Source organism: Acinonyx jubatus, chromosome A2, assembly GCF_027475565.1.
Source record: "Acinonyx jubatus isolate Ajub_Pintada_27869175 chromosome A2, VMU_Ajub_asm_v1.0, whole genome shotgun sequence".
Taxonomy (NCBI): Eukaryota; Metazoa; Chordata; class Mammalia; order Carnivora; family Felidae; genus Acinonyx; species Acinonyx jubatus.
In genome coordinates, this window is record NC_069383.1 from 67,092,975 (window position 1) to 67,112,917 (window position 19,943).

Here is a 19,943-nt window from a genome sequence, read left to right on the forward strand (position 1 = left end):
GCAGAGAGCCATATGCAGGGCTCCAACTCAAAGCTGGATGTTTAACCAACTGAGCCACCTAGGTGCCCCTATGATAGCCATTCTAAGTGTGAGGTGATATCTTATTGTGTCGCAGACTATGAGTCTGGAGTTCTCTCTTGTCCAGCAAGAGAGAAGACACAGAATTGAATACGAGAGAGGCTAATGTCCAGGAGGAGACAAGAACCCAGAACGGGGGTTTCATCTCCCTATTTATTGAGCTCACGAGATATTACCCACGTGAAGAAACCAAGATCTTATACATGTGAATATGGAAAAAACAATCAGACAGTGATCATTAACTTGCATGTGTAAGAAGCAAAGTGTGTGGGGGGCAATTGGAGTTTGTGATATTGGTGTCAGATGGGAAGTAATTACCTGCAAGTGATATAACAAGTTACTCATGATTCCATTACAACATCTTGCTAACTAACCTTGGGCATTTTCACCCTGTGGTGGTTGCTTTCTGCCCTAAGTTTTTTTCTAACCCATTTATGTAAGAAGAACCTATTTTCTCACATTATTGTAGTTAAAAAAATTTTTTTTATTTATTTAGAGGCAGGGGCGGGGGCAGAGAGAGAGGGAGAGAATCCAAAGATGACTCCACTCTTAGCACAGGACCCAACATGAGGCTTGATCTCATGACCATGAGATCATGACCTGGGCTGAAATCAAGAGTCAGACATTTAACCAACTGAGCCACCCAGGTGCCCCTCTTATTGTAGTTTTGATTTACATTTCCCTGGTGAGCACTGAGTAATGTATAGAATTGTTGAATTACTATATTGTATATCTGAAATTAATAGAACACTATATGTTAACTATACAGGAATTAAAATGAAAAACTAAATTTAAAAATTTACCATTGACTAAACAACAATGAAAAAATAAGTTTGAAAATGTATTGATTTTCAGAGGAAAAGAAATGGTCAACAAGATGGAAAGACATCCTGCAGCATTGAAAAAAAAATTTCAAACCATACATTTGATAAGTGGTTAATTCATAAATATAGAAACAATTTATACAATTAAATAGCAAAGAAAAAAACAAAAAATGGAATAAAAAATAAGCAAAAGTCCTGAATAGACATTTTCCCAAAGAACATATATGAACCAGTAGCAGGTAGATAAAAAGGTGCTTGACATTACTAATCATCAGGGAAATAAGCTCTTATCCCTGTCAGGGCTCAGAAGACTTCCCTTACACACTGAAATGAGCCTGTTCCTTTTGAACTATAGAATATGTGTATTTATGATTTACTTCTTATCATTGCATGAGATAATGGCATTGCAACCAGCCTTGACCACCAAAGCAAATGTTCTTAGGTTTAACTGTTTCCTTTGTTGATGAAATCATAAACTGGAAGTAAATCCTAATAATATCAGCCAATGTGGAAAACAAACAGTTCCCCAGAGTAACCAGCTGTATTGATGGCATATTCTAAAGTCTGAATGAAAGGAACAGAGAACTCAGGGCAACAAATCTCCCACTGGGAGACTCTCTTTACCACCCGTTTTTGCTTAATTTGTCAAAAACACTTTCTTTTTGGTCACATCCTTTGTCCTTCTTCACTCTGCATTCCTAGCCCTTGACATTCCATGCTACAGGTTAAAAAGCAGAGTAGAAGCTCAGGCAGTGGGTAGAAGGAATTTGGGGGGTTCTTAATTCGGGATTTGAAATAAGAATCCAGGTCTGGTATAGTCAAGGAGCATCAGTAACAGGATGATGGGACTGCAGTGAATCATGAATGAGATGAGAAGCCATTAAGAGGATGTGCCTAGAGGAGCAACCTGATATAAATCATAGTTTTAAAGAATGGTCCCAGCAGCATGTGGCAGATAGATACACTGTGGGAGTATGAAGACATAGAGTTGAGATAGGAAGGTATTGCCGAAGTGCAGGTGAGAGATGGTGGTGCTTAACCAAAGGTGGTAATGATAGAAATGGGAAGGGGTGTTTGGATTCTGGGTTGAGTGTGGGGTGGAAGACAAAGGAATCAAGGATGACTAAGATTTTTGACACGAACAACTGGAAGGATGGGGTTGCCATTTTCTGAGCTGGGAGGGAGAGACTATAGTAAAATGGGGATGGCCAAGTATGGAGGAAATCAATTCATATACTCTGAAATTTAAATTTGGACATGTAAAGCTAAAACCTCCAATGGGCCTATTAAATAGATTTGGGGAGAAAGAAATCTAGAGTTCAGTGGAGAGATCAACACAGGAGATATAAATTTGGTTTACCAAATGAGATGGTATTTAAAGTCTTAAGTGAGAGTGGATGGGAGGGGCACCTGGGTGGCTCAGTCAGTTAAGGTCTAGCTCTTGGTTCCAGCTCAGAGCATGATCTCAAGGTTCATGAGTTCAAGCCCCACATCTGGCCCCACGTTGTCAGTGCAGTCTGCTTGGGATTCTCCCTCTCCCTTTCTCTCTGCCCCTCCTCTGCTCATGCTCTCTTTCTCTCTCTTTCAAAATAAATAAACTTGAAAAAAAAAAAAAAAGGAGTGGATGAGGACATGTAGGGAGTGAATGTAGAGAGAGAAGAGATCTAAGGACAAGGCCTAGGCTCTCCAGCACTTGACAGTTTGTATGATGAAGAGGACGCAACAAAGGAGACTGTGGATTAGTAGCCAGAGTAGTAGCCAGAGAATTAAGAGAAAGTGGTTACCGGAAGAAGTGTTTCAAGGAGGGAGTGGTCATTTAGTTTCAGTGCTGCTTATTGTCTGCAAGGTGAAGATTGGTCATTGGGTTTGACAACATGGAAGTCATTGGTGACCTTGACAAAAGTCATGTGTATGCGCACACACAATACACGCACACACAGAGTGTGAGAAAATCTTAACAAGTGATGAATTGGGGTGAAGGGAATGTGGGAAATATTTGTATTATTATTGCATTTTTTCTGTATGTTTAGAATTACTTTAAAATAAAAAGCATGAAAAAGAGACACTGGTGAGAAATAAAGACAGAGCACATCAGCAATACTTTTGAAAATGAGGTCATAGAGAAGGAGTAATAGAGTGATATGTGTGATTAAGGAAGTGTTTTTTTTGTAAGATAGGAGAGATTTCGTGTATATATTATGTATGTATGTATGTATGTGTACTGTATGCTAATGGAAAAGATCTAGTGAACAGGGCAGTATTCGTGATGCCAAAGAGAAAGGAGTTGCTAGAGGCATGCCTATGGTTTTTTGAATTAGAAGGTGCTTCTACTCGTTCTTTTCCATCCAACACAAGAATCTATCCTACAGTATTCTAAAGGGCATCTGGCCATTCACACTCTGCTTGGATGTTCCAGGAAGTAAAAGCTTTGCACCTCTCTCATATGTTTCCCAATGGGCTGGTAGCAAATTCAAGAAGCTTCGCTACTTTTTAATATTTTTTTAAATTTAAATTTATTTTTATTTTTTATTTTAGAGAGAGAGAGAGAGCACGCACCCAGGGAGAGGGACAGAGGGAGAGGGAGAGAGAATCTGAAGCAGGCGCCACACTCAGTGTGGAGCCCAGTGCAGGTCGCCATTCCATGACTCTGGGATTGTGACCTGAACTGAAATCAAGAGTCAGCCATTCAACAGGCGGAGCCACTCAGGTGCCCAGCTCTGGGACTTTTTAATGTTTATTTATTTATTTTGAGAGAGAGTGTGTGTACACATGCATGCACGCACGTGAGCGGCAGAGGGGCAGAGAGAGAGGGAGGGAAAGAATTTCAAGCAGTCTCCACACTTACTGTGGAGTCCACATGGGGCTCAATCTCAGGAACTGTGAGATCATGACCTGAGCCAAAACCAAGAGTTGGACACAACCAAATGAGCCATCCAGGCACCCCAAACTATGTTACTTTTTAAAATGAAAATAATGCAAACTGTGTCAAATCTAAATACCTCATAATCATGCAAAGTTGTGAAAGTCTCCCACTTTTCCCTTCAGTCCTAGCATACAGATTACCACTGTTTGTTGTTTGATGGGTAGCTTCCATAGCTTTGACTATATGTGTAAACACACATACAGCACAGCAGCCTTTAAAATCATTTTATATGTAATTTTCCCAACTTGCTCCCCACCCTCAGTTAATAGAGCACGGATGGCCCTGCAAATCAATACATAAAGACCATACTTTTTAACAGCTATGTAGCACTCCATTACACAAATGTAACATAATTTATTTGTATAGTTCCCTTCCTTATATAATGCTGCAGAGAACATTCCTGTATTTTCTCATACTTGTGCTAGTATTTCCATTTCATTGTATGTTGAAAGGCTTATTCTACAGCTATAATTGGTAGGCTTTCCTTCTTTATGTTGAACTGAAATCTGTCTGCCTGTGACTTTGTCTGTTTCTGCCGCTTTGTTGACGTGGTTTCCTACTTCACTGTGATCATGAGTCTAGGCTTATAAAAATCTGTGAATACACTTTCATTATATGTATATTTGTCTCTTACTGTTAAACTTTAACTCACATGTTTTCTTGCTTTATCCTTGAAGGAAGTATGACGCAGTTGAAACCGGAGTTAACTTTGTTAACAGAGTTTTTGAAAGGTAGGCTTTTATAGGGGACTGTGGTTTTATGGACCTTTTCACGTTGCTTCAATTCTGTTTCTTGACCTGAGAGATGCCAACCACAACTGTGTGTTCTGTGGTACAGCACGGCCAACTGTCAGCTTCTCAGTAAGCAGCTTATGAAGACAGTTTAGAGGAGTTTTGCCGGGAAAAATCAAAAGCAAAGTTTCCATAGATGAGTTAGTTCTGCCTTTTTGAAAGTGGAGTCTGAATCATTGGGAATAGTTCCTATCACGCGGAGCTGGAAGTAATGAGAAAGGAAAAGAGGGCATATAAATGAATGAGATTGACAACTGCCTACAGGAAGTAGGTGTTATTGTACTTTTTCTTCCAGCTTTTTAACATTAATGTAATTTTCTTTATTTTATTCAAAAAATATTCTTGGATACCTTTATCATTTCCACTTTTTAGAAAAGTTTTTATGTATTTATTTGAGACAGAGAGAGAGAGAGAGAGAGAGAGATCACACAAGCATGAGCAGGGGAGGGACAGAGAGAGGGGGAGGGAGAGAATCCCAAGCAGGCTCTGCACTGACAATTCATGGCCCAATGTGGGGCTTGAACTCACAAACTGTGAGATTATGACCTGAGCCAACATTAAGAGTCAGACCTCAATCGGCTGAGCCACCTGGGTGCCCCTATCATTTCCACTTTCTAAAAAACAAATTTATTCTTTTCAGCTATTGTTTTCATTTTTTTACTGTGGTAAGAACACTTAACATGAGATTTACCCACTTAACACATTTTTAAGCGTACAGGAGAGCACTGTTAACTATAAGCACTATGTTATACAGCACATCTCTAGAACTTACTCATCTTGCAAAACTGAGACATTATATCCATTGAACAACACCTCATTTCCTCCTCCTAGCCCCTGGTAACTACCATCCTACTCTGCTTCTATGACTTGACTGTTTTAGTTACCTCGGATTAGTGCAGTCATGCAGGATTTGTCCTTCTGTGACTGGCTTATTTCACTTAGCACTCCTATGTTCACTGTAGCACTATTCACAATAGCCAAGATAGGAAAACAACCTAAATGCCCACCAAAGCATGAATGGATTAAGAAAATGTGGCATGTATACACAGTAGAATATTATTCAGCCTCCCCAAAAGAAGGAAATTCTGCTATATGCGACAACATGAATCAACCCGGAGAACCTTATGGTAAATGAAATAAGCCTACCTTCACTTAAAGAATTCATAGGTCTAGGGGCACCTGGGTGGCTCAGTCGGTTAAGTGTCCGATTTCAGCTCAGGTCATGATCTCATGGTTTGTGGGTTTGAGCCCTACATCAGGCTCTGTGCTGACAGCTCAGAGCCTGCAGCCTGTTTCAGATTCTGTCCCCGGCTCTCTCTGCCCCTCCCCTGCTTGTTCTCTGTCTATAAAATAAACATTAATAAATTTTAAAAAAAATCATGGGTCTATAAATATTACTTCTTTAATCCCCATAGCATATCCAGAGACACATAGAAGAGCTACTATTGTGAATCCTCTGGCGAAAGACACGCTGTGAGAGGACAATTAGTTATTGGTCTTTTTGTGCTTTTAATTCCTGGTAGAGGAAATCAGTCTACAGAATGCCACTGTCTCTCAGGAGCTATAATCTTTTTGACAGGTAATAAAACTAGGAGGACAGGGATGCCCGTGTGGCTCAGTCAGTTAAGCGTCCAGCTCTTGACCTCGGCTCAGGTAATGATTTCATGGTTCGTGAGATAGAGCCCCCACATCAGGCTCTGCACAGACAGTGAGGAGCCTGCTTGGGATCTTCTCTCCATCTCTCTCTGCCCCTCCTCTGCTCTCTCTCTCTCTCTCTCTCTCTCTCTCTCTTTCTCAAAATAAGTAAACATTAATTTAAAAAAAACAACTAGGAGGACAGTACAGAGGCATAGGTCCTATAATTCACATCTCAAACACAAGTGTCAACACCGCCTCCAGAATTTCTACATGGGGAGAGCAGCTATTTGAGTTCCAGGATGGCCGGGGCCTGATCCGCAAGAGTGTTGGCATAGTGGGTGGATTGGGTGTCATTGGTGCAGCCAAAGGAGACCATGGGATAAAGCGTTGGAGCAATTCACCTTTTGGCCTGTTCTTGGTGCACCACACATTGGTGCATTAACATTGGTGTCACATTGGTGACATTAACAGTTGTCACCAAACCTACTGACAGGAAATACATTGGGCCTAAGGAGAGACCTGGCTGAATGTCACATTGATATCTTTTTTTTTTTTAATTTTTTTTAACGTTTATTTTTGAGACAGAGAGAGACAGAGCATGAACAGGAGAGGGGCAGAGAGAGAGGGAGACACAGAATCTGAAACAGGCTCCAGGCTCTGAGCTGTCAGCACAGAGCCTGACGCGGGGCTTGAACCCACGGACCGTGAGATCATGACCTGAGCCGAAGTCGGACGCTTAACCGACCAAGCCACCCAGGCGCCCCCGATACCTTCTTTTTGATATAATTAAACATGTCACATAGAGCCTAAATCAGTTTCCCTTTCCCCAGAGTCATATGGTGATGAAATAAAGTCAACATCATCTTTACCAGCCTTCACACCTAAAAGTGTGACAGTCAAGACACATTTATTGTGACAGCTGGAGCTGCTACCTTCTGCTTATGTATAAAGCTGCCTACTGTACTTTTCTGTTCATGTTAAGTATGTAACGGACTCTCACCATGCATTTCCTCTTGGTGTTTCTAAAGTTGGTGAATACTGAGGCTAGTTAACTCTAATTAGAATCTTCCCTTTGGCTACATGCCCAAGGATGCATGGCTTATATAGTTTGGTATATTTAGAATTTTAAGGTTTATACCTCATGAGTATTATTTTGCTTTCTTATTCCTTTTTCTTTATGGCCCCTATCCCAGGGGATTTCAATAAGGGGATAACATTGACTTTAGGAGGAGGTAGTTATCTGTTCATGTGAGATGGAAGGGTGCTGGGGTGGTCTGGGACCAACCGCTGGTTCAAAAACATTAATTGAACATTTATGGGGCACCTGGGTGACTCAGTCAGTTAAGCATCCGACTTCAGCTCAGGTCATGATCTCACAGTTTGTGAGTTCATGCCCCATGTCAGGCTCTGTGCTGACAGCTCAGAGCCTGGAGCCTGCTTTGCATTCTGTGTCTCCCTCTCTCTCTGCCCCTCACTCACTTGTGCTCTGTCTCTCTCTCTCTCTGTCCCTCAAAAATAAATAAATGTAAAAAATTTTTTAAATCATTAATTTAACATTTTCTATGCACCAGGCCCTGGGCTAGATGCTACGGATGAATCAATGCCCAGTGTGTAATAGATGGCCAGAACTTGGTGGGGAACTAGAACTAGATTTTTTTTTTTAATATGAAATGTATTGTCAAATTGGTTTCCATACAGCACCCAGTGCTCATCCCAACTAGAACTAGATCTTTATGAGATAAGGTTAAGATGAGAGGAAGACTTTAGAGGAATAAACTGGTAAAACACGCAGGGCCAGTCTGTAAAGGGACATTAGGGCCAAGCCAAAGAGCTTTGGCTGGAGCCTATCAGTCAGCGATTCCCAAAGGGGCTCCCCACCAGCTCTATCAGCCTCACCTAGGAACCTGTTAAAAATGCAGATTCTTGGGGCACCTGGGTAGACCAGTCGGTTAAGCATCTGACTCTTGATTTTGGCTCAGGTCATGATTTCACAGTTCATGGGACCACGCCCCACATCAGGCTCTGTACTGACAGCACAGAACCTGCTTGGGATTCTGTCTCTCCCTCTCTCTCTGCCCCTCCCCCACTCATGCACACACTCTCTCTCTTTCACTCTGTCTCTCTCAAGATACACAAATATTAAAAAAAAATGCAAGTTCTTGGGGTGCCTGGGTGGCTCAGTTAAACATCGGACTTTGGCTCAGATCATGACCTCATGGTTTGTGAGTTCAAGCCTGGCATTGGGTTCTCTGATGTCAGTGCAGAGTCCAATTAGGATCCTCTGTCTCCCTGTCTGTCTGCCCTTCCCCTGCATGTGTGTGTGCACGCGTTCTCCCTCTTTCTCTCAAAAAACAAATAAACACTTAAAAAATCCAAGGTCTTGAGCCCCACCTAGACATAATGAATCAGTAACTTTTAGTGTGGAGGCCAGTAATCTTTGTTTTCACAACTCTACAGATATTTTTGATGTATACCAAAGTTGAAGAGCCATTGCTCTGATGATAGAAAACCCTGGAAGGGTTTGTTTATTTTAAAAACTCAGTTTTATGGTGATATAACTAACATACCATACACGTCACCTGTTTAAAGTAAACAAGTCAGTGAAGTTTCGTATTTTCACAGATTTGTGCAACTATCAACACAACCTAAGTTTAGGACATTGCCATCATCCCCAAAAGAAACCCTCTGTCCCATAATAGTCACTCCCCTTTCCCTTCCCACTCAACCTCTCGTCCCTGGCAACCACTAATCTACTTTTTGTCTCCATGGATTCGACAATTCTGGACATTTCTTATAAACAGACTCACACAGTGTGTAGTCTTTTGTGGCTAGTTTCTTTCACTTAGCATCATGTTTTCAAGGGTCATCCATATTGATGGGGATTAAGGAGGGCACTTGCCCTGATAAGCACTGGGTATTGTAAGGGTTGAATCACTAAGCTGTGCACCTGAAACTGATACTACACTGTAGGTTAACTAACTGGAAGTTAAATAAAAACTTAGAAAAAAAAAGGTTATTCATGTTGTACTAGAACTTTCTTTATGTGGCCAAATAATATTCCACTGTAGAGATGTACCATATTTGGTTGTCCATTTGTCCATTGATGAACACTGGGTTATTTCCACTTTTTGGCTGTCATAAATAATGTTGTTATGAACCCCTATGTGTAAGCTTTGTGTAGATACATGATTTTATTTGTCTTGGGTGTAAACCTTGTCCTTTTTAAGGACGGGAGTGACCTGGCCAGCTGAATGTTTTAGTATGTGACAGCTTGGGGCAGGGCTTCTCATTCCTCTGCCTCCACACCATTCCCACATCCAGAACACTCCATCCTCAGCTGTACTCATTGTTCCCTTTTTAGATGGTGGTGTGGGGGTAAGAGGTGGGCTGTGCCATTGGAAATATCCTCTCCCTTGCATGCTAGCATCTCTCTCTCTGGCCCCACAAGTGAGAATGTTTAGTATAGATGTACATGAGCTGAAGTAAAGGCCTGCATTAAACTATTGTAACAGTTTAACCCATGGGTGAGGTGAATCTGAAGCAGGGCAGGTTGAAATTTTTTTTTTATGTTTATTTATCGTTAGAGAGAGAGAGAGAGAGAGAAAGAGAAAGCGCGAGGGGGCGATGGGGCAGAGAGAGAGAGGGAGACACAGAATCCAAAGCAAGCTCCAGGCTCCAGGCTGTCAGCACAGAACCTGACACGGGGCTCAAACTCACAAGCCCCATGATGATGATCTGAGTCAAAGTCGGACTCTCAACCAACTGAGCCACCCATGCGCCCTGAACCAAGGCAGGTTTAAAAGGGATGGATTTATTCATTCTGAACCATTATCCTTAGTAGCTCATAATCTTCTTCTACCAGTCTCCAACTATCTTGCAAAAGTGATGTGCTATATTGAACAACCTTCCCTTTGGTGTGTGAAATATTTTTCAACATTGTTTCCTCTCCTGAAGGGAGAAAGGCTACTGAAAATCACAGCTTCTCAAACTTTTCCACAAAGCCCAGAGCCACCCTAAGTGCTGCTCACGGCCTTCTCATTTTAATATTAGAATTGTCACTTTGTGACACTTGAAATACAAACGATTTCTGAGACAAAATATTTTTTGGTAATTTAATGCAAAATGCCATGTGTTGTGGTCTGATCTGCTACAAGTGGGAGAAATGAGAATGTCGGTGTCTCTGTTAGTTTCCTCTGGCTGTTGTAGCAAATTATCACATTTGTGGCTTAATACAACACCAGCTTACTCTTTTGCAGCTCTGGAGCCTAGAAGTCTAAAATGAAACTTAACGGGGCAAAAACCAAATGTTGACAGGGAGTCTCGCCGATAATCTATTTCTTTGCTCTTCCAGTGTCTAGAGCCACACTCCTGCATTCATTCCTTGGCTCATGGCCCCTTTGTCTGTCTTCAAAGCCAGTGATATGCATCTTTTCTGACTCTGCTTTGCACTATCACATGATCTTCTCTTCTGTCAAGTCTCCCTTTGCCTCCCTCTTATAAGGGTATTTATTTATTTTATTTTTAAATGTTCATTTATTTATTTTGAGAGAGAGAGAGAGAGAGAGGCAAGGGGAGGGGCAGACAGAAAGGGAAAGAGAGAGAATCCCAAGCAGGCTCCATGCTGTCAGCGCAGAGCCCCACACGGGGCTCCAGCTCCTGAACTGTGAGATCGTGCCCTGAGCCTAAATCAAGAGTTTGACGCTTAACCCACTGAGCCACCCAGGCACCCCTGTAAGGATATTTATGATTGTATTGAAGACCCACCTCTATAATCCAGGATAATCTCTTGAGTAAGAGATCAAAATCTCTCTTCAGATCCTTAATCACATCTGCCAAAACTTTTTTTTTCTATATAACACTCACAGGTTCTGGGCATTAGGACCTGCATTTCTTTGGGGCCATTATTCAGCCTGCCCTCGTATTAAATCAGCGGAAAAGAGGCTTTGCCCTTTTCACTACTTCTGGATCCATTCTTGTCTGCTAAGCAACTGAGCCATGGAAAAGAGAAGTAGAATTGAAAAGCATACAACATTTCATGGCATCTCTTCGCTCAGCAGACTTAGACCCTTATACCATTGTGCTAGGAGGCCCCACAGCAGGAGGCCCCCTGTCCCGCTGCTGTGGCAGCAGCTGTGGCCATACAGATCAGCACCTCCTAGCGTCCCCACACCCTGGCCGCACTGCTAAAGTGGTCAGGACACAGCTCCACACTCCAGGCCAGATGACGTGCTTGTAAGTGCCCCCTTCAGCACCCACATCGTGAAGTCTCTGCCAGCACTTCCACACATCTTTTTGTTATCTCTTTTCCCTATTGATCCCAAAAGCTTATCATGGAATTTGCATTATATTAACCAGAGAGGCACCTCATTACCTGTGTGTGTGTGTGTGTGTGTGTGTGTGTGTGTGTGTGTGTGTGTGTTGGGAGTGGAGGATTTGTGAACATAAAAACAGAGTTTAGGGTGTATGGTGTCTAGACAACTTCTACCAACAAGGTGGCAGGCCTCCACATCCACTCCATCTAGCTCAGTTGGATATGCAGGGCCCTGAAATGGGTACTTCGGAAGGTAGAAAGACAAAGAAGATGAAGAATCTACTTTGGGAATTTAAGTAGGACAGAAAGATGTGCATGCCCAAACCCGTTAGACATGTGCCACAGGAGAGGTGTGGCATGCTGTGGGGTATTACTCATGGCTGGGGCGAGAGTGGGTCAGGGAAAACTCCTTGAATATGTTTGGTGGGCCAGGACTGGCCCACAGATGGAATGAGGGTATTTAGAGAGGACACAGAAGTTCAGGACACGAAGAGAACCCCAAGCCTGGAGTCAAAGAGGGAAAGGCAGAAAACAAAGCAGGCTTGGCCGAGTAGAATTTCTCTATTTGATGGATTTGGTTCTGATATGGCTAGCAGGTGGAAAGTTCTGGAAAGCAGATATAAAGTTAGGCCCAGAGCAGAGAGACTGGGGTGAGACTGGGGATCAGAAAAGTGGAGATTATCCTCGTAGGGTCACTACTAATGCCAGGCACGTGGATAATATTGCAAAACAAAAGTAAGGACCATGGCAGACATCTACCTTGAGGGCACAGAGAGCACCAAAAGAGATACTGGAGAAGTAAAACGCAAATTGTCAACGGCAGGAGGGAAACTGGGAGCCTGGACTATGCAGGTAGCCAGCAAGGGGAGCATTCCAGAGTCTCCTGTCTCTAGCAGAGGCAACTGCCATAAAGCTGACCTTGTCTCCTTGTATGTATCATTTATGCAGTAAGTGTAGCCAAATGCCATGCAAGATTTTCATGAAATTTGGCAGGTTTTACAGAAGGCTACTTAGGCAGACAAAGTTAATGTGTACAATTGAGTTGATCCAGCAAAGCCCCTTGAAGCCATGAAGGTCTTTGCACTATGACTTATCAATGTATTCAATTCTGAAATTTATGCTAAGAACAATTTTATTATTGGAAAATAGGACCAAATTCTGCAGTCAGATAGAAAATCATAACCGGGAGCACATATGTCCACAAAGCAATCAAACAGTCCAGTTTGGTGGCTTGACTGCTGAGATCATTTGTGAATATTCATGTGCTAATTGTTCAACTCTATTAACATCTGCTGGCAGATATAAACAGAAAAATGGAAGCAGGGACTCAAAGTTTAAGAGAAAGAATTGGAGGGAAATATGCCCAAATTGAGCACATTTGGCTATGAGTGTTGTGAGCTGAGCAAGGCCAATTTGGACATTTAAATTTGTCAGAATCTTTTTGATGACTCTCAGTAGCCCCTGAAGATTAGAGGTTGGTAGGAGTTACTTGCTTCCTCCTAGACAACCTTGCTATCGGATTGTGTGTTTTAATGAAAGCAAGTTTCAGATAGAATTCTACCCAATGTTCTGCTACTTATTAATAAGGAGGCACAAAAACATGCACCGAAGCCTGGTCCAATTTCCAATTTTCTGGTTTTCTTTAAAGCACTTTGACAAGCACTTTGCATAAAATGATTTCTCTAAGATAAATACAACCATATTCTCATGATTGGACCACTTAACCTTTTAAATCAGTGAAGGGACTCTTCATTATGGAATGAGGGTTGAAGGCACCTGTTTCGAATGAGTTCTAGAATTAGGGTGCCCTACCAAAGCATTTGGCTGATTCTTTTACCCCATTCGTGCAAGGAGTAAGGTATCTGCACAAAATTCCTAGCTATGACAGGTCTTGAATACCTCTTATTTCCCCAAGGATAAATTGTTTCCGTTATCCCTCTGGAGCAAATTCAGAGAGTGAGTGTTAAAGCACCTGTCTTTAAAGTATGGCCCACTGATTATGGTATTTCAAATGTTACCTTAGCACCCCTAGAGTATAAACTAAATTGCATATACACGTATTTGCATGAATAGGGAAAAAGCCAACGGGGTAGGCTGGATAATGGCCCCTAAAGACGTTCATGTCCTAATCCTGAGGGTCTGTGAATATTACCTTCTATGGCAGAAGAAACTTTGCACACATGATTAAGTTGACCATTTTGAGGTGGGGACGTGATCCTGGATTGTCTGGGTGGGCCCTCAGTCTGATCATGAGTGTCCTTATAAGAGGGGAGCAGAAGCAGAAGAGACTACAGAAGAGGTGATGTGACGGTGGACACAGGGATGGAGTGGAGGAAGATGAAGGAAGGGACCACAAGCCAAAGAATACAGGTGACCACTAGAACTTCTTGGTCAAGGAAACAGATGCTCTCCTCAGAGCCTCCAGGGGAAACCAATCCTGCCGATACCTTGACTTCATTCCAGTGAAACTGACTTTGTGCTTCTGATTTCCAGAACAGTAAGAGAACAAATTTATGCTGTTTTCAGCCACCAAATTTGTGGTGATTCATTACAGCAACAATAGGAAATGAATATAGCCATCAATATTAACGTCAGCAACATTTTGGTCCAACTCATGGAAGTTTCCACTGGAGCTGTTTTGAAAACCCTTGCTGTACATGGCTGACACTTCTTAGATTATTAAAAAAAGACCCTGAATTGCGGGCCATGGAGAGGAGGGGAGGAACAGATGGTGCAGGTTTTAAACCATTTTTAGGAACAGATTCACAATCAGTCCCTGAATCTATAAAAAGTAAACCATTTCTCTGCCTCTCATGGGATACAATGGGACTCAATCACCATTTGAATGAAAATCAAGTATAATGAAGCCATGTTGTTCCATTTAGGCCCATTAGGACGATATTCTGGCCAGGTACCAGGTGAGCCTAGGCTATGCTCCAGCAGAAGGCTCGCCTGATCACAAATAATGTAACCACTGATTGTATTCCCAACCAAGTGGGCTGCTTTGCGGGACAAGCATTAGGCTGTCTTAGCCCGTGTTAGGGAATGTTAACATATCAAGATGGGATACTAAGTTAAAGGAGTTCAATTCCACAAAGAGAAGGATTTGAAGAAGCTGGAGGCTCTTGATTTTCAGGCTGGAGATGGAGAAGCTGCTTAGCTTCTAGTCTGTGCCGAGACAGAACTGAGCGAAGAAAAACAGAGCCTTTGGGAGAACCACCTTTGGAGAGATTTACTGTTCAAAGAAAGCATTGCTGTGAAATCAAATACAATCCAAGGTGATGGAAAAGAATTGCAAAGCCTCAGTTTTAGCACTTATATACTTGTCCCTAGGTTATTACAGCGATTAAATAAGCATATGTCTAGCTCTCTGATTACCTGGCTCAGTCCTTCGCATGTAGACACACAAATCATTGGCAGTTGCTAGTTGTAACAGAAGAATGTTATGCTTGGAATTTAGGTGGAAGGAGAGAGGTGCCAAAATGCCAGACCATTAGGTTGTTCTAGAGGGTCCCTTGATAAGCTCTTTCTTCTTCTTCTTTTTTTTATTTTTAACGTCTATTTATTCTTGAGAGAGACAGAGCACGACTGGGAGAGGGGCAGGGCGAGAGAGGGACACAGAATCCGAAGCAGGCTCCAGGCTCTGAGTTGTCAGCACAGAGCCTGACATGGGGCTCAAACCCATGAACTGTTAGCTCATGACCTGAGCCAAAGTCAGATGTTTAACCGACTGAACCACCCAGGCGCCCCTAGATAAGCTCCTTCTGTCTACATGTACAATTATATGTACTCTGTAGGCCACCAGGGAAATACTATTTTCCATCTAAAGTGAACTAGCCATTTCCTTAAAGCCTAAGAAAATAATCCCTTTCAATACAGAATGGTTCCTGGATTTGAGGCCAAATACTTAGATGACTATTCAGGCAGGTTACCATGTCTTGCTAACTCTGCCATTTACCCACTAAGTCAACATCTTAATCTAATACTGCTTTCTTACTTCAAGCTGCTTTTCATTCAAAGGCCTGCTTGACTGAGCTTGTACTCCCTACCTTCAAAATTTATCAATATTTACTACATTCCCCTACATAACACAGTAAAATTATAAACATCAAAAAATTATCATTGCTACACTATTTCCTCTATAGACCCTATTCATTTTGCCAAGTGTTCTATTAATTCTTTTTACTTTTTAAAAGACTCTTCTTATTGTTTAGTAAAAGAGTATTTATAATCTTATTACTTACCTTTTAAGTGTACAGTTTCACAAGTTCCAGCAAATGCATAAGAGGCTTCTAATGAGGAGGGTTTCCTGACCCTTTCCAAGTAGTTAGGACATCTCCAAAGATCTGGGACCCATTCCTGCAAGTTTTATTCTATTTCCTTCCTCCAGCTCCCATGGATCATCTATGCCCTAAAGGTGACAGCGTTTGCTGTACTTCCCCCAGAAGCTTAAGACTTTTGTCCCACAAGAGGCTTTGTGCTTTTCACAGGGGTTACCTGCTTCCTTTCCCTGGGCCTGCACCACTAGGGAAGCTTTGGGACTCGCCCTGCCCCCAGTCTCTCTCATGAGCACTGGTGAGGTCCCCGAAGAGCTCATGAGACAGTGGGTATAAATTCCCCTGCGTCTGGAGCTCCCAGAGGTCCTGTCTTCTTACACTAGCCCACACTCAGCCATTGGTTAAGAATTTTCACTAAGTTCTTACCAGCTTGTATGACATCTGGTGTCTCCAGCAGCTAAGTAACTACCTGTGTCCTGTCTCTCCTTAGAGGATCCTTTGTTTCCTTAGATTTTGAGCTAGGTGGTTGTGCTGCAACCACAGGTCTATGATGCTCTGAGAAAAAGTTGTGCTTTCATAGATTAGTTAGCATTTTTTTTACTGTGGATTTAAAAATGAAAGCAGCCTTTTCTAGTTTCTAGAAATTTCCCTAAAAGGAAGCCAGAAGTTCATTTTATAGTTTTTGATCATCCGTGAGTTTGATTTTTTTTTCTTACTGCACCTTAAATATCTGAACAATGAAAATCTAAGGCTGAGATACGGTGGTTGAGAAACTGGGTTTGAAATTTGGATTTAATGACACCTTCAGATAGACAGGTTCTTTCCTGTAGTTGCATCTGATCCAGGCTGATATAATTGTGTATCATTTTCCTGAGACTTGTAAGGAAAAACACAGGTGACTGGAGAGCATTCACCTCTGCCAAATTAAGAGGTCTTCTTGCTGCTAGCCAGATAGTACAGTCTGAAAGTTATAGGAAGATTTCAAGTATTTTGAAGGTAAACTGATAATTAAAAGGGGGAAAAAAGGGGCCTCTTTATAGGGAAACCCAGCTGCCTGGAATAGCTACAGTGTTAACAATTACATATAAAATATCTATAATGTGAAGTAATGCAAAATAAATTCCTGACCACGGAACTGATCCTGACGTGATTAGAGGCTACTTTGAGGTTTTTCCCTCAGGGCTTGGCAGTGAGGCCACAGTAGCTTTTAAGTTTGCTAGGAAATTGTGTAATTTCTTAAAGGAAGCTAGTTAGTCATAAACATCTATTGGACATCTATATTAGCTGTCATAGGATCCAAAAGGTTGTAAAAGACATAATTATTCTGAATAATTGTCAGAAAGGTGTCAAGTTCTTTCTGGACCCACTTCATCTACTGCAATTCCCAGTGATAATTTGCTATCATATCCCAGTCCTAGCTGCTGTGTTTTCCGCACTCTTCTGTCCTTCAGGGCTGGGACAAAGCCGACTGTAGATCTTCTAGTGTTCTCTCATGAACCTTCAATCCCCTTCCACCTGGCTAGGAAACCTCCTGACCACCCCCTCCCCCCCAGCTCAGGTCGCAGCGGTCTCAAGCATCTTCCTGACACCCTCAAGCTACCTTTCAACCAGTTACCTGGTCGAATAAAGATGTCTTCCTTCACGCCCACAAAAAAATATGAGAAAACTAATCTATGCCAAAGTATCCCTTACCGACACACCTGTCTTATGATACACTTCATATAACTTTTGGTTCTTATTTTCTTTTTAATTAGAACAGAGAATGGCAGAATCTCAGGCAGGCATCTTCCCACCACCCTGCCTATGACTCTGTGAGCTGGCCACCCAGTCTGTATGTAGACAGACCCTTCTACCCTTCATATTCAAGATGAGGCTGCACATCCACTCTTAGAGCACGTTTTTCAGCAAGTGTAATGAGGTTGGTCTGTGTTCCACATATTCCTGTCTATTCCTCTTCATACCTGTGTTAGCTGTGCAATCTTCGGAAACAGAACAGATTTTTCTCCTCTCCTTTCTCCTGCTTGAATATCCAGCTTGGAATCTGAATGCGGATTTACTGTCTCAGGCATATTTAAGTGGCACCAATCCCTATCCAAGGTTCTGGGGCTCTCAATACCACCATATTTCCTGGGTGAGAAAAGACTATTCTCTCTTGAATGTGAACGGAGTATAGAAGACCAGCGATCTCTGCCTGTCTCCTATCACCACTGAAGCAACCAACAGAACAAACAGAGGCACCACTCCTTCTTCTGGGGTGGGTGTCCTCAGGCCTGAGACATCCACGCACAATACTGCACAAGCCTTTACTGTGGGCCCACTCTACCATAGCACTGTGTGTGCTTGGCTCAACAGTTACCAAGATGAAAAAGACCTTCAGCAAATGAGTTCTCTGCAATCTGACCTTTGTAAGGAACTTGGTCTAAGTCCTCTGGAGATGAATTGAGGAGGCAAAACTGTAACCCCATACCTGCCTTGCATTTAGAAATACATGGCAGAGATGAGAAGGACCTAGAAGTTTAGCCAAGTCTTGGGTCCAACAAAAGTTGCACATTTCAAAAGGAGTCTCCAATTATATTCATCTTATTTTGTACCCCCTATATGAGATTTGTTTTAATGAAAAGGTTCCCTTTTAGGGATATGTACAAGTATGCAAAGATATATAAGAGCGTATTTATTGAAGTGTTATTTGTAACTGGGAAATATTGGAAACAACCATATCCATCACTAGGATAATGAATAAATTATAGTCGAGTTATTTAATGGTGTACTGTACAGCAGAGAAAATTAACAAACTAGAACTATGTATAGGTACACAGACAAATTTCCAACAGATAATGCTGATATTTAAAATAAAAATTGGAGGGGCTCCTGGGTGGCTCAGTTGAGCATCCAACTTCAGCTCAAGTCATGACCTAGTGGTTCATGAGTTCAAGCCCCACATCGGGCTCTGTGCTGACAGCTCAGAGCCTGGAGCCTGCTTTGGATTCTGTGACTCCCACTGTCTCTGCCCCTCCCCCGCTCACACTGTGTGTGTCTCTCTCTCTCAAAAAATAAATAAACGTTAAAAAATTTTTTTTAAGAAAAACTGGATGTGGGGTGCCTGAGTGGCTGGTTAAGCATCCCATTCTTGGTTCTGGCTCAGGTCATGATCTCATGGTTTGTGTATGTGAGCCCCATGTCGGGCTCTGCACTGACAGTGTGGAGCCTACTTGGGATTCTGTCTCTCTGCTCCTTCCCCAAGCACACACACTCTCTCTCAAAATAAATAACCAAGCTTTAAAAAGTTTTAGAATACAATTGAATGCATAAGTATATCACTTATCTGAAGTTTAAAATGTTAAATATTATCCATTGTCTTAGAATATATATATGTAGTTAAAGCATAAAAACATGGATATGAGTGATGCATGTCAGTTTCAGAAAAGATTTCCCCTCTTGTTAAGAGCATAGGATTGGGTACATCAGGGTATATCAGTGGTATCTGCACCATTTCATCTTTTAATATGGTGGTATATAGGTGAGTGTTTGCCTTCTTCAGTATAAATTTTATGTCTGAAATATTTCATTATTAATACTTTTTGAAAGAAAGGGTCCTGTTGATTTTAAAAAGCTTGAAAGCCAATGAGCTAGGAAGGGGGGCTGAGGAATGCCAATACTCAAAGTTACAATGGTCTCCAAGCAAGCTATCTGGCCTTCTGCAGCAGTGGCTCTCAAGTCCTAGAAGGCCATGGCAAAATGCATATTTTACTCCTACCCCTATCCTTGATTCTCATTTCATAGTCTGAGGTTTTCATTAAGAATCTCAGCAGTTCTAGTAGGTGTGGTGAGTATACCTTTGAGAAAGATATTCAAGGTAAGCAAGTGAAATCCCCGGAGCTCCTGACCAGGAGAATCCACAAAGCTTTGCCACAGACTCATTGCTAATAATGATTCAGAGTTAAGCAGCATCAGAACTATGACTGTATACTGAACAGGGGTTATTCTGTTTCATGCTCAACATCATGAAAGCCCTTTGTGTTCTTTAGGGAGCAAGGGGCAGGGGACAGGAGATAATGTTAAGGTACAGGAGGGGGCAGTTAAAGTCCTTGAAATGAATACATT

At 42.0% G+C, this 19,943-nt stretch overlaps 1 protein-coding gene across 1 annotated transcript in view; it reads left to right on the forward strand.

The window, feature by feature from the left end:
• The window catches only part of COL28A1 (collagen type XXVIII alpha 1 chain), a 173,908-nt gene that overhangs the window by 125,578 nt on the left and 28,387 nt on the right, over nt 1-19,943 (forward strand). The gene's annotated exons all lie outside the window — the stretch shown is intronic.